The sequence below is a fragment of the Mus musculus genome, chromosome 9, assembly GCF_000001635.26.
Source record: "Mus musculus strain C57BL/6J chromosome 9, GRCm38.p6 C57BL/6J".
Lineage (NCBI taxonomy): Eukaryota > Metazoa > Chordata > Mammalia > Rodentia > Muridae > Mus > Mus musculus.
In genome coordinates this window covers 97,306,365-97,319,443 of record NC_000075.6, presented here as the reverse complement: position 1 = coordinate 97,319,443, position 13,079 = coordinate 97,306,365, and the positions used below count along the sequence as shown (strand labels likewise).

The following is a 13,079-nucleotide window of genomic DNA, read 5'->3' as shown; positions in this document are numbered from 1 at the left end:
AGATGAATCCTGTGCATCTCCCTCTCCTTAGTTCTCTTGGTTCTAACAATACAACTATCACACAGCCAATCTCCCTGCAAACGCTCAGCCTGCGGCAGAGATTACTTTATAGCTTTTATTTAATATTCCTTTGAGAATTATCATTTGCTTTTACAGAGCATTACCAAGAAACGAAGACAACAAAACACGTTTTTATTGTCCCAACACTTGTGGCTCTTCTTCTTGGGGATGAATACTGATCAAACCAGACCCTGCAGAGGACAGAACCTGTCGGAGGCATCAGAGGACTAGAGTCTTGGGAAGTAGGTGTCTCGGATGCTCCGGGTGACCTGAAGCAAGGACCTCTGCCTCCCGAGCTGTACTTTATTTCTCATTAAAGCCACCTCAGGGCACACCAAAAGCATCCCATGTGACAGACCACGGTTTGTTGTGGGAAAGCCCCAAGCTAGGCTGAACCTCTGCATGCTGGGTTTCCCTGTCCCTAAGGCCCCAAGAAACACATTCACTGTCAGGACACCCATTTCCTTGTCCTTACATAACGCATAAGCCAGGTCTTCTGTGCTGGAGTGGCTGTGCAAGGTTCTCACAGGCTCAAGGTGTTTATTCGGTGTGAACGTGAACCTGTGAGGTCCTGCATGGGCTCTGGGTTGACTCTGTGGGGTGAGGGAGTGTGAAAGGCCCCACACTGTTGTGTGCTGTTGATCCCATGCTAGAGTGGGTACGGAAGGTCCCACAAGGGCTTGTGTGTTGAAGGCCTGGTCCTCAGATGCTGGTGCTCCCACAGGAGGTGGTAGAGAGCTTAGCATGTAGAGGCTACCAACAGAAGCAGGCTATAGATGGCATACCTGTGTGGAGAATGGCACTACTCACTTCCTCTCTCCCTCTCTTTCTTTCCCAAACTCCATGAGACGAGCACTTCTTCCACATGTTCTCTATCATCATCTTCATCCTAGCCAGAGAACAATGGAGCTAAGTAATCATGAACTGGAACTCTAAACCACAATTAGCCTCTTCCCCTTTGAGTTGTTTCTTGTAGTTGTTTATAACAGCTGTGAGAAAACGAACACTCCCTCCACCACATAGGGTTTTGTCATTGCTATGATAGATAGATAGATAGATAGATAGATAGATAGATAGATAGATAGATAGATAGATAGAAGATAGATAGACAGACAGACAGATAGATAGATAGATATGATATGATATATAGATATATACACGGAGATAGAGATATACACACAGATATAGTGCTGTCTGCTGGTTTGTATTTTGTTTGTCCACAATACACAGTAGTTCATACAGCCATTCATTTCAGTCATGATTATGTATCTTTAGAACTAAACGGAAGTCATCTTGTTACTTCATCTTCACCTGCATAACATCAGCTGTTGCCTTCACCACAGAGGACTTGATTCTGTGATGCCATCTCATCCTAGAACCTAAACATTCCTCTCGGACCTTCTGTCAACTCTAAAAACTCACATACATAAATTCTCTACATAAAGGCTGGAAAATAGTGAAGCTTTCTGGTGGCTAACAATTCCTTCAAGAACCAGACAACATTGCTTTTTGCCCTGCTGGTCAGGACAACCACAGCCCACCCAGATTCTAGGATGTGGAAATGAGCCCCTGCTCTTAATGGAGGCGTGCCGAGGTCACACTGCAGAAGAGCATATGGGGTGGCAGATATTGTCAAGGCTACCCTGGAAAAGAAAATCTGTCACATATTGTTTTTGTCACTATTCTGCAGGAAAACTATGACAGATGGAGAAACTGAAAACTTAAATCTTCATGCTTCTTTCAAGTGCCTTTATGATCCTCTTTGATTTTCCATTTTTAATCTACTTCAGTTTGTGTGACTCTGAGGTGAGCCATGAGTCTAGTCACAGCCTAGATGCAATTTCTATCCTCCAGTTCACCTGCAATTGAGACTCCCGGCAACTCCTACAGCAGGAAAACACAGGGCTGCTAATGCAGAAGAGGTTTTACCCATTAGTCATGGCCTGGCTATATCATATGATTATGATTTGAGGAGTAGCAACTTAAAATCAACACCATGTGATAAGAACTGTGTCACCATATCTCTCTTGATGAACGCCTATCTCTGCTCTATCCTAAGACAGGCTAACATGCATAGACCTTCTGAGACTAAGCTAGAAATCACATCTTAGGACACAGCACTGGCCATCACGCACTGACTCTTAGAGTCTCCTACAAAGAAGTGAACCAATTCCACAGTTCCAACACAAGCCACACAGCACATCCACTGTCAAAGGAATATGTGTGTGTGTGCGACCTTGTCATGCCCAGGAGGACAGGCAGAAAGAAGAAAGGCAGAAAGGCCATTTTAATGACACATCACTGGGACTAGGATTTCTCATGATTCTACTAAAGAATGCTCCCCCCCCGGCCCCCAGCAATGGGCAAAGGGACACCTTGTTGGTATTGCTCTTACATGCCAGAGGCAGGTCACATGGCAATCCTTTGTTCCTCCTAGGTTGATGCCTGGCTTGGTAGCCAAAGTTGTTTTACGGCTAGGACTCATAATGATCAAATCAAATCCAGGCAGTACAGCTCAAGAGGAAGACAACAGAGACCGGCAGACTACCATACCACCCACAGACCTGCCCTCCATCCAGCACATGGCACAGGCCACCTTTGTCACCCAGGGACCGGTCAGCTGGGGCCAACCTGCAGCTGGGGCCTCCACCACATGTGAGGATGTGGTGGTCAGATGGGAGAGAAAGAGAAGTGGACCAGCTTGAGCATTATGAAGAGACATGGACCTGGAGACTCAAGGGTGGAGAGGAGCAGCCTGTTGTGAGTGGCCAGCCCCACCACCTGGGGCCATGGTGAGGTCCTGAGCTCATGTCTGAGGGTCATGTTTGAGTCTGTGGCCATGCAGCAGCAGGGGTCGGTGTTGATGTTCGTGGCTCATATTACCACTAAAGAACATGATGATGTCCTGGTTAAGAGCAGCCACCTGGGATGATGTGGATATCCAGGGACTGGGCAGAGCTGGCCTCACCCTTCATTGGCTACCACACTCTGGGGAGCTGGCCCCATCTTACACTAGCAGCAGCACTGTGAGTGGGGCCCTGAGCCTCACCCAGGCAGCAGTAATGGAGGTGTGGGTGAACCAGCCCCCAGGGTGTGAGTGTGGGAGACCTGACCCCACCACTCATCTGATGTAGGGTGGCATGAGTGTAGAAGTGATACCTCACTGCCCCTGTCTGTTGTCACCTCCAGCAGCCAGGAGAGCTGTCTACAGGGTCATGAGTTTGGGAGAGCTAGCCCTGCCTCCCACCAGCTGCAGCACTCAGGAGAGCCAGCCCTGTACCTCACCCAGACAGCACAGCAGAGCTCACCCGGGTGGCTGGGCCTCAGATAAACCAGCCCCAAAGTAAGGAAGAGATGACCCCTCTACCGAGAGGAAACCTGCAGTGATGGGGGTGTCCTCTGCCCTCCTCACCCCTCTCCACCTGAGGCACTTGGGAGAACTGACCCTGGGGTCATGGCAGCAGGTGAGCTGGTCCTGTCCCTCACCTGCTGCAGCACCCAGGAAGGCAGGTCCTGTACCTCACCTGGAAGCACAGTAGTGCTGGCCCTGGTGGAGGGAATGCGGGTGAGCCAACCCTGAGGGTGAGAGTGTGGAAGAGGTGGCCCGACTATTCATCTATTGGGAGGTTGGGAGGTGACGTATGTGTGATGCGATGCCCTTCCCCATCCCCCCACAACCTTAGGCAGTTGGGAGAGCTGGTCCCAAGGGCATGAGAGCCCGGAGTGTTGACCCTGTTTCCTTCTGATGGCTGTTGTGGGTGGCCGAGCCCAAGCAATGCTCGAGAGCTCACCCTGGTGGTGGAGATAAGGAAGAGCTCAGCTTCCACCCAGGCCCAGATCCAGGGCTCTGAGTTGGCCCACACCAAAATCTGTATCATCTGTGGATGGCTGTCATGGGTGAAAGGGCCAGTCCTGCAGGACCTCCACGACACATGCAGCAACAGGATAACCGGGAGGAGTTCCAATGAGGATCCAATATCGATGGTGTCACAGAAGCCAGAGATCTTGAACTAGATGTGTCTCGTTGCAATGAACATCTGCAAGTAAAGATTTGTGGACAGAGGGACAGACTGTGGGACACACTGTGACATGCTACAGCTTTTACAATGAGATATTTCCTATGCTTTGTGGTGGTGGTGGAGAGAGAGAGAGACAGAGAGAGAGAGACAGAGAGAGAGAGAGTTATTTTGGGGAGAGGTTGCAAGGGTGAAGGGTAGATACAAGAGACAGGGAGATGAGCAGGACTGGAGTGCATGATGTGCAATTCACAAAGAATCGATAAAAAGGTTTTTTTTTTAATTAAAGAAAAGAATGTTCTCAGAGCCTATTCTCACTGTAGAGGGTAAAGAAATATGGCATGTTACTACAACCTCCCATCTAACACAATGTAGCATTGATTTCATTATTGTTACTATGTTTTCTGGGGAATGTGTTGCCTTGGTTAGGGTTTAGTTATTCCCATGTTTCCCTTCCTATTTCTTATCAGATATTTCCCAAGGGGAGGTGACAACGGTTGAAATCCTGACCTTGCCTGGAGACTCGTAGAAAGCAAAACGTTCCCAGGTGGCTAGTTCACGAGCATGGCTCACTACCATCACACAGAGATGCAGCCCACATACACAGCAGCCCACATACATGACTCTATGTCCAAAACACCTTCCCAGAGCCTTTGTGGTGGTGTAGATTGAGCAATTCAGCAAGAACGGCCCCTGACTAGCCTGTGACTCTGTCCTGGGTGCTTGACTCTATTTATCAAGCCCCAGTTTTCCCATCAGTGGAGTGAGCGTCGGGCCATGCTCACTTGAGCGGCTGTTGTAGGACTCAAAGGGAAACTACTTAGGAAATAACTAGAGGAGCTCTTTCTGAGGCTGGTGGTGCCCTACTTTCCCAAGTGTTATAAGCCTGGGACTGCTGTTGAGCCCATGTATAGATCGGCAGTTGCCCTCAGAAGGCCAGGCTCTCGATGTTCATAAGAGACAACATCACAGTTAGGGGCTGTGAGGGTGAAATATAAAAAGATACAAAAACAGAAGACCATTTAATTATCATGGGAGAAGACAGTTTTGTGCGTAGGGCAGGAAAGTAGTTATCTTTCCCTATCCAAAAATATCTTCCCTACTAACCTGCCAAGATGCCTGACACTTTACCGTAACAAACTCATTCCTTTGGCTTAACTGCTGACATATCTAAGTGGTTCATAAACATTCACAGAGTAAATGAGAGCCACCAGGGCTTTACAGGAACCGCTATAGTGTTATATCAAGTAGCTGATGAGTAGCCTGAGAAATATTTCCTATCTGGAACCTCCTCCCAGCACCCAAGCAGGGGTACACAAAATCCTACCACACTGATGACATTTAAAATTCTTGCTAATTTTTTTTTGTGCTATCACTGAAATAGTTTGTGGGCCAACATCCTTGCCTCCAAACAGCCTGCTCGAATCCAGCTTTCGATTGCTGCCACAAATAGAAATGATCATGTCAGACCTTGTTCTGATGCTAGTGTTTCAGGACAGATGATGGCTCCTCCGTGTGGGATGGGGGTCCTCTAATACCACAGGCTCTTTCTAGCTGTAGCCTTCACTAATGACTTGCTCTCTCGTGCAAGCCAGCATTCCAACCATCCCATAATTAAAGCCAGCCAGGAAGCATCCCATTCCTCACCTTTCATTTTTTCTAAGAGTTGGTTGCTACCTTCCCCACATACAACAGACATCATGGTCTGTGGGAACACTCTCTCTCTCTCTCTCTCTCTCTCTCTCTCTCTCTCTCTCTCTCTCCCTCCCTCCCTCACTCTCCCTCTCTGTTTCCATCACCATTACTATGTGATTTCTGAGGGACCAGTGTGGAAAAATGTCACCTTCCCCAATGTGAGAGACAGAGCCCCAGATGCAAGGTAAAGGATAGCAGACTCTATTCTATCCTTGGATCCAGTTGAACCTAAGGATTATGTGGCATGCCTTCCTTCAGAGATGAGCCAGTTCTCCTCCCCTAATGTGTGGGGCTGAATTAATAATGCCTTGCTTCTAATGAACAGACTGGTAGAAATCAAAGTATGACGTGTCAGGGTCTGTCTTCAAGGCTTTGCTGCATCTACTTTGCCTTCTCTTGGGAGACTTGCACTAAATGAAGCCATTTGCCACAGTAGGAGACAGACAACCAGACCTGTAGAAAGGGCCACATGGTATATAACTCAGGCCACCTTCCGACAGCCAAAAGCTGAAGACATTTGCCCACAGCCATTCCATGAGCCAAAGCAGAAGTGGGGCCTCCAGCCCTCGTCATAACATCTGCTGCCACAAGGCTAATACCTTGTCTGCAACCTCAGGGGAGACCCTGACTCAGAATCACCCCACTATAATGCTCCCCAGTAGTGACCCCAGCAGTTATGAGATGAAAAACTCTTTTGAGTCGAAATATGTTTTGGCAATTTGTTTCTCAACATGAATGGCATAACACACAAGGCCACTGCAGGTCCATGCTTGGCCACCTCATGTTTCCCCTTCATTGAGCTTTTACATCTGTGATTTCCCTACTTTGAATGCTCATTGGAATCTTCACCAGCTGCCACATCTTGGCAGGCTATCACTCCCTCTGGGAATGCTGTCTCCACCCTATGGTTCACCTCTGCATTCTGGTTTGAGCATTCCTTCTCTGAATACCCAGGCACCCAGAGTCCCCTTATGCTCTGAGTAACCAAGATCACTTTCACAGGCTCTTTCAGCTCTAATCTGGACCTCAGGGCCTAGACTCTCTGACCGCTACATCATACCATGGGCAAGATTTCATGCATCAGCACTGCAGGGGTTAATCTTCATTGCCCTAGGAGACATGCTTCTGGGCGTGTCTTTCAGGGCTTTTCCAGAGAGGTTTAACTAGGGTAGCAAAGCCTACTCCAAATGTAGGCTACATCATCCCATGGGCTGGGATTCTGAGCTAGCTAAGAAGATGAGAATAAGAGAGTACCAGCATTTAATCTTTTCTGCTTCCTGGTTCACACAGGTATGAGCAAGTTACCCCAACCCCAGCCTCCAGGTACCTCCCAGCCATGATGGGTTCTAGTTCCTGCCCTGGGAGCCAAAATAAACCTTTCTTCCCTCAGGTTGCTTCTTGCCAGGGATTCGATAGCATCAAGGAGAAAAGTAATACAAAGACCTTACCCAATATGGTGAACTGTGTTGGCTCCCCATTCGCCCCTTCATTGTCAGGGAGTAAGAAACAACTCTTTCAGTTTTCCAGTTTTTCAGTTTTCCCAGGACTCTCCCAGTTTCAAAGTAGAAAGTCCTGAAGACTAGGAGTGTTGGATCAACCTTCCCTCACTTTATTTAAGGTGTATCTCTGTATTGTCAATTGTTAATTATATCCCAGAAGTGAACCCAGTGCTAGCAAGATTCTGGTATTGTCGTTTCTATGGCCCATCACAAGGTTTTCTATTTTGTAAGTGTTCATCCTTCCTCGCCTGCCTAAAGGCAATCTAAGAGATGGATCGGGTGTTGTCTGGCTGCTGATTGGTTGTGATAAAGATTGAATGGCCAATGGCTGAGGCAGGAAGTACAAGGGCGGAACTTCCGGTCAGAGAAAGTGACAGAGAGGAGGAAGCAGATGCAGTGGACTTGAAAGCAGACACAGAAGGGAACAGTTGTGGCCTGGAGCCCGAGCAAGGAGGTAAAGAACTAGCCACGTGGTGGGTCATAGGCTAGAAGAGCCAGGCTAAGTTTAAACAGGAGCTGGGAGACTGCCCCACCAAAGGCCAAAGCTTTAAACTATATTAGAAGTCTCTGTGTCATTATTTAAATCAGCTGTGGATCCTAGAAGGTCTCACAATAACAGAAGTCCCTCAATTAGGGATTCTAATGAAGGCCTGGAACCCTACCCTTGCTTAGATCTTTTCCCTGCCCCTCCTGTTTCTCTCACCTCCTCCCAGATACCTTGTAGAACAACTCATCCATATATCACACACAATGGAATCCACACTAAGACAGTAAGTACTTGTTGAGTGAGTGAATGAATGAATGAATGAATGAAAAATCTTAGGAGGGTCTTATGAATGAAAATCTTATGAATAAAAAAAAAAATTGAAGGTCACATCTGTGACCCTCAGTTTCCCAGTCAGTAAATATGAATTAATGATACCTACACAGTCATCTTGAGAATTAAGGGAGCAATATTTACAAAGTGCTGGTACCAATCTTTCCTCACAAGAGCCATCCCACCATTCAATTGTGCTCTCTGATCTTCACCACCTAAAGACCAGGACATGGGTAGTTCTCTCTACCTATGCAGGTATCAGGACTTTCCTTCTCCTACAGCATCCTGAATTTGACCTAGGGCAGACTAAGTCTAATGTCAGGCAATGGAGTTCTTCCTGAGTTAAGGCACTGTGGAAAGCCAGGCAAGTTGTCAGGAAATGGCCCAAAGCCGTTAGACAATGGGTTACAGTGGAAATGCTGTTTTTGCTAAACAAACAAACCAACCAAACAGACCTTACTACTAGCTTCCTAAAACCAACAGTTCCTATTTTAGAGAGCGGCAGTACGTAGACTTTCCCATTTTCAACTCCTTCAGGCCATTTGTCCTGTTGGTGAAGAGCTCTAGAATATGAGCAAGATCCTAGACACCAGGGCCTGGGGACAGTTAGGGAGAAGCACCTGCCCCTGCCTAGCCAACCTGCTAAATAAATGCGAGTCCCTTTACCTGAGGGGAAATGCAGGGTTTCTGCTCAAGTTTGGAGACTGTTGATCTTGCTTCAGAGCCAGGAGCCTGTGTGGGGATGAACAGCAAGCCTTACCTCTGGTGCTGTAGGGGAAGTGGCTTCACCCCCACCCCCACATGTGACAACGGCAGTCCCCAGGGTAAGGGAAAAATACTGAACCAAACCTGAGAAAACCTCAGCTCACAGAGACCGAGAATCAGCAACAGGCTGAGATGAAGAGAGCCTGGCTCCCTCTTACTGCTCTGCAACCTTGATGAGGTCACATGTCCCCATCTCCCCACCTCTACTCACTCACCTATCATATGGGTATAGTCACTTTGGCTTCCCAACACCAGCAAGCCCCTGTGTCCGCCTCCCTGCCATGCCCTTCAGTCCTCATCACAGTTCGTAAAGAAGGCATTCCTGTCCCAACTTGTAAGAAACAACAACTGAAACTCAGAGAGGAAGTACTTACTCTCTGACTTGATGGTCAGGAAAAATCAAGTGGCCGAGCTGAGACTTCACTCATGCCCCTCAAATCAGCCTGAACTGTGGTGACTCCCCACGTGCCACCTCTGGCCATTTTTCCCCAGGAAACTGAGGACTTCACACAAGTTAAATTATTCTCACTGGGATGAGGTGTCCTTTCGCTGGAAAGGAAAATGATTTCTGGCTTTATTCAGTAAAGTCCCCAGTTCTCTGCTCTGTCCTTGGAGAAAGTGAGCTGTATCAGGGCAGAGCCTGCTTGCTGGGTCCTCACTAATGGGGCTGGCTTAGCTCTCTAGGGCTGCCCACAGGAGACATACCTCTCCTCCACCCATACCATACCTCCCCACCTCCCTGCAGCTGAGACCACGTCTCTGTGGATCTCCGGGCCAGCTGTGCAGACTAGCTTAGCTAAGGTTCCCTGACTTTTATAGACATGAGCCAGAGCTGGGTCATTAAGCCTGAATCTCTTGAAATCCCAGAGATTCATCGTCCAATCTAACATGGGCATCGAGCGGGGAGTGGGGTGGGATACACATGGTCTGTTCTTGAAGGTTTAAAGCCTATAACTGGGCATCTGAGGACCGTGGCAGGCCTGGATTAACTTTAAAGGACCCTTGGAGCTGAAAACCAGGACAAGCTATAAATCTGCAGAAGACTTCTGTGTAACCAGCCACAAGGAGGGCCTATTTGGGATGCAGGAGGAAAGTAAGGGCCCCTTTACTGAGGGTCTTAGAACAACAACAAAAAAATGCTTGTCAACAAATGCATAAACAGAAGGAATGTGTGTATGAGCCATGTATAACACAGAAGCATGTTTTACAGGAGAATATACAACGCCCCCAAAAGGCAATGTGGTTTAAACACACAAACACACACACACACACACACACACACACACACACACACACTTTTCATGTCTACCTAGTTTATGTCTCTTGCCATTAGCACAATAAGGTCCTAACAAGTAGTCCTAAACTTACCTAACCATACAGATGGGAGAAAAGGCTGTGATGGCCAAATGCTGAGGAAGTAGTCTTGCTTCGTAGCCAGTGCTTTGCATATGAACCACAGGCAGTGAGGGAACCCATTTTCCCTTGGACCTAGGACAGGGACACATGGTTCCAGACCCTAAGACTAATGTACATTGCCTCGTCAAACTTGGTGCTGATTAACCCCTTAACAGGGGAAATCAAAGCAGATAGGATAACCTGTTTAAAATGCCTCATAGGCTAGGACTGGAATAACATTGTGTTGTATTGCTTCTCCTTATCTAACCAGAAGCCATTCCTAAGGACTCCTGCACAAAAGACCATGCATGCAGACCAGCAATGCAAAAAGGCTGAGGACTGTGCTCACAGAAGTGGCTCTCCTCAGACACAGACCAGGGAGCTCGGGTCCCCAGCTGGATGGTCTCCCTCTTGGCTTGAAGACATCAAGTAAGGCCAACCACCGTCTCTTTCTGGGGCTAAAGTTCATGTTGTAGAGCCAATGAGCAATGCCATGTTGGAGAAGAAAACATCCACTTCTCATCTGATGTCCTATTTTCCCCCGAGTTAAGAGCATGAGCCTGCAGGAGCAAAGTCACCTCACCGCCACCTCTTTCCTCCTTGATCATGGAGTGCCTCCCTTGTGACCACGGCAAGCCCCTATCCTCGCATTATCTACCCCTCTGGTACAATTAAACCGATCCTGCCCATTGTTTGATGAGGGGCTGAGCTAAATAAAAAGCCCCTCTCAGGTTTTAAATCCTTGATTTTTATGTCAGAGTTGGGGGGAGGGTGGCCAAGTTACAATAAACTCACCCACAGAGAATTACCCATAACTTTTTTATTAGCATTATTCTCCACGGACCTTCAGTCCCCAGAGCCACTGTGCATTCACACACCTGTGTCACCTTGCACATGTTCTTTGTCCCCTAACTGCTTGGAGGCCCTGCCTCCTCATGCAAACGGGAGGTGAGGTTAGCTGACTCACAATGTCATTACCAAGATAAATGAGATAATGTCTGCAAATCACCTAGCTCCCAAGATACACCAGAAGCCCAGCACTTGTTAATTCTCCTCTAGTCCCTTCAACATCCCCTGCTCAGACAAAAATTCCCCTAGGAACGTCCCTAGCCTTTCCTCTCCGGCCACTTCACCACAGACCTGGGCAATTTCCTGTCTCACTCATGTCCTTCCAGAGCCAGCTGTACCACCTTGTGTGGCACCTTGTGATTTTCTTGTCCACTGGGTGTGGTTTTCTCCAGGCACTGGGTGACTTCCTCCTGAATGGCTGTGATGTCTAAGACAACAATCAGCAGCTTCCCCAAATCTGAGCTCCTGCCCCAGACCCCAGTTTCCAGATTGCCTCTGCTAGTAGACAAAAGGTCACTGCCCTTGTCACACTCTGCCTTAACCCCGCCCTCTCCCCCCTGAACCTCCACCTCCCAAGCCTTCAGAGCCCACAGGAGCAGGAGACTAAACTCCGTGGAGATCTTTGCTCATAAAGCACAGCTTTCCTCCACAGTAAGCAAGGGTTTTCCACAAGGCCCACGAGGCCAAGGGCCCACTGACAGCCACCGTAGGTTTTCCAACCTGGCCTGAGAGGAAGCGGCCTTCTGTTGCATCAGATAAACCCAGCGGAAAAACAACTTCTAAAAAGCTTTTCACCCAGACTAGAAAATAGGGTCTGTTTCGAAAGTGAAACAATTGTGTTTAAATGGAGCACATGTGAAGGTGTCTTCTCCCTGTGAACTGAAAAAAAATTCTAAAAAATTAAAAACATAAAGAGTAACAAAATGATCCCCCACAAACTAAAAACCATAGATCTGTCTCTCTCTCCCTCCCTCCTCTCTCTCTTCTCTTCTCTTCTCTTCTCTTCTCTTCTCTTCTCTTCTCTTCTCTTCTCTTCCCTCCTCCCCTTTCTCATTCTCTCTCTTACCCTCACCTAATTTCTCTTATAAACACTTTCCAACACTATCTCTAAACCCTCACAATAACCCTGTGGGATATACACTCGCATTTTATACAAGGGGAAACTGAGGCAGAAAGAAAAAGAAACCCTGAATTTCAAGTCAGCCACCTTGGTCAAGGGAGCCAAGAGTGTTCTCCAGCTTGAAGTCGTGTAGCTCCACCCTTCCTACCTGTGCCCTCTCTCCAACCTTCCCCAGGTCACACCTCTCCCATGATCTGGCAAACTCCTGCCTGTCCTCAAGTTGACACTCTCATAAGCTGCCACAGAAAGAGAGCTGCATTTTCTCTCTTGACCTGTTTCCCTTCTCAAGACTTGCTTGCCTGGAGAACTCCATGGGAGACTGGCAACTCTAGCTTTCGGGCTGCCTAGGAGGCAGGCTTCTTCAGGATGGCCCCAGAGATGATGAAAAGAAAGGCCGACTACAGTGGATGCAGCTTCTGAACCCATTCCACCATGGACCTGGGGCACCTAGTGCATGGCTCTACGGGCAGAAGGGAGAAATGTGCATTGACACTCTATATTCTGAGTATGGACTCTCATCAACTGAGGTACAGAAGTATGAGTATAACAGAGATGATATAACAAATTTAAACAGCAGAGCAACATGGAAAGTAACATGTGAGAAGCAGGTCTCACACTATATTCAATTATTATTTATGAAAAAAAGAAAAAGTTACAGGGGGGTCAAAGAACTAGAAACAAAAACTTTAATAAGTCACCCAGACATCGATTTTGATATGAATAGGGAGATTGATCTAAAAGCATAAGAAAATGGAAAAATCCATATTCAATAATCATGACTAAAAGCTATATTTTAAATCAATAGCCATAAGTTGAGGAAAAATAGATATGAATAATTCCGTCTAGGCTTTTATGCAGTGACC

At 47.5% G+C, this 13,079-nt stretch overlaps 1 long non-coding RNA gene across 1 annotated transcript; it reads right to left on the bottom strand.

Annotated features, from left to right (window-relative positions):
* Window positions 1–228: 228 nt before the first annotated feature.
* Gm46149 lies at window positions 229–8,811 on the bottom strand. Its single transcript, XR_001779354.1, has 3 exons — window positions 8,754–8,811; window positions 3,852–4,097; window positions 229–949 (listed from the first exon to the last, which is right to left on the bottom strand). It is a non-coding gene; the product is annotated as a predicted gene, 46149 (long non-coding RNA).
* Between the last annotated feature and the right edge of the window lie 4,268 nt (window positions 8,812–13,079).